The 2,320-nt window shown below is 42.2% G+C and overlaps 1 long non-coding RNA gene across 1 annotated transcript in view; it reads left to right on the top strand.

The window, feature by feature from the left end:
• The window catches only part of LOC110310132, a 6,786-nt gene extending 4,671 nt beyond the window's left edge, over positions 1-2,115 (top strand). Inside the window, exon 3 of the long non-coding RNA XR_002379806.1 lies at positions 1,215-2,115. This is a non-coding gene — a long non-coding RNA (uncharacterized LOC110310132). The remainder of the gene's footprint in view (positions 1-1,214) is intronic.
• The last annotated feature ends 205 nt before the right edge of the window (positions 2,116-2,320 follow it).

Consider the following 2,320-nt stretch of genomic DNA (forward strand, 5'->3'; position numbering starts at 1 on the left):
GGGAGAGGGAGAGGGAGAGGGAGAGGGAGAGGGAGCAGGAAGGCAGGCCTTGGCAAGTGTGTTCAGTCCCCAGGCAGGATGCAATCCTTGGAATCCCATTGGGTATTTGAGAGGGCGGATGTGGGGGGTGGAGAGGAAGTCTTCCACTGGACTCACATCTCAGTCCAGGCCTCTTGTCCTGTCCAAGTCCATCCAGGTTTTAGGACTCTGGCGGGGGCAGCGACAAGAGTTCGTTTCGATGTGTTCTAGTTTAGGCTGTTTGCTACTTTTGGGGGGGAAAGGATTTTGGGGGGTTGACACAGGAGGTTTCCATGTCCCTCTTTCTCAACTGTGCATCTCAACTGCACAATCTCTATCACAGTGAAAGCAGCCTCCCCGCTCCTCACAGTCAACCGGGAGCAGTGACTGGAGTTGAATATGCTGAGCATGAGATCAGAGATAGGACTGGGCTAAAGACACAGAGAAGAGGCAGTTTAGGGTAAGAAGAGAAGTTCTTGTAACATACTGTTCTGCACCAGTTGGGAACTAAGTCTGAAACTCTGTTATTACTCTGTTGGAGGCATACTTTCCAAAGAACTCAAAACAACAGGATTTGTTATTGTGGCTAGGAAAACAGTAAGTAGAGGAATTTCCAAAATAGTTTGTAGACAGACACATGGGCCCGTGAAAGTGAGTGGAAGATGTTCATCTATTTACTTGATTATTTATGGGTGTGATTTGGAAGTGTATGGCATACCTCCTAGGTGCCAGACTTCCGACATGATGAGTTTCATGGACTTTATGCCAGTTAAACTTATATTTTTCTTAAAGATGTGTCTTATAGTGCACGCTTATGTCTAAAAATAAAATTCTTAGGAACAAAGTTAACAATATGATATATTACCCTGGCAAAGAAAAATTTAAAACACATTGAAAAACAGCTCTAAATAAATCCAATGATACTATATATATATATATATATATATATATATTCATATTCCCCATGGCTCCAAGTATTTCATGTCATAAATTCAAAAGCATTGGGGTTTCTGGAAGAGAATTATAAGGTGATTCTAAATGTGTAAAAGACCTATGGATTAAAAACACCGACCATAGTTCATTAAAGTGTTGATAAGAACTAGACAGGACAGAGACAGAGAAAAAAACAACTACTACTATCCTGCTAGAGAAACGGCCATACATTGTCTCCTAACGATATTTTGCTATACCTACAGGTCTTGCTCAGCCATCATCAGAGAAGCTTCCTCCAGCAGCAGATGGGAATAAATACAGAGACTCACAGTCAGACAATAAGCAGAGAGTGAGAGACCTTGGAACACTCAGCCATAAAAGGGATGTCTCCATCAAATCCTGCTCCTCTGCTCTCAGGGAACTCTGTGGAAGAAGAAGCAGGAAGAGTGTAAGAGGCAGAGGGGATGGCGGACACCAGAGTATCAAGGCCTAGAGATACCATGGCTGGCACACGTATGAATTCACAGAGACTGACCAGCATGCACAGGGCTTCCAGTAGTCTGCATTAGGTGACACTCTAGAGCCGGAAGGAGAAGACCTACGCCCCCCCCCCCCCCCCCCCCGTCCTTAACCAAGAAGCTATCTCCAATCGATAGCCACTCCCAAATGAAAAGTTAATTTTCTCCAAGAGAGTCTCACTGTAGTTACAAACTACTTTTAAGGGTCAGACCCCATGTCCAGTAGCAGATGGCCAACACAAAATAAATTCAGTGGCATCTTTGGAGGGATTTCTTGTCTCATAATGTTAAGCTCGGACATTATTTTTTTCTACCATTTAAGTCCTTTGTGTATATGTTATGGTTTCTGGTTTTTACAGGATTCTTGTGTGTGCAAATGTGTGTGTCCGTGCACCTACATGTATTTTTCGCACTTTTCATTTGGCTCTTTTTCTTGTCTGTTTTTTCATATTCTTATTTGTTTTTTTAGTTTTTTTTTTTTTCTTTTAACTTATTCTTTAGATGCCTGTTTTATTTTTTCCTAAGAGAGACAGAAAGGGTGTGTGTCTGGATGGGAGTCAGGGTGAGGAGAAACTTGAAGGATTAGGGGAAGGATACAATAATGAGATTACAGTGTATAAAGTGTTATATTTTCAATAAAATAACACAATAAAAGTGACTGCGAGTGCTTAGCCCAAGAACCAATGATTTAAAGAGAGGCAGAATCTACATGACTTCTATTAGCCTGACTCAGAGGTCAAATACGACTTTTTTGTTTTTTGTTTTTTGAGACAGGGTTTCTCTGTGTAGCCCTGGCTGTCCTGGAACTCACTCTGTAGACCAGGCTGGCCTCGAACCCAGAAATCTGCCTG

Source organism: Mus caroli, chromosome 15 (genome assembly GCF_900094665.2).
Source record: "Mus caroli chromosome 15, CAROLI_EIJ_v1.1, whole genome shotgun sequence".
Classification (NCBI taxonomy): domain Eukaryota; kingdom Metazoa; phylum Chordata; class Mammalia; order Rodentia; family Muridae; genus Mus; species Mus caroli.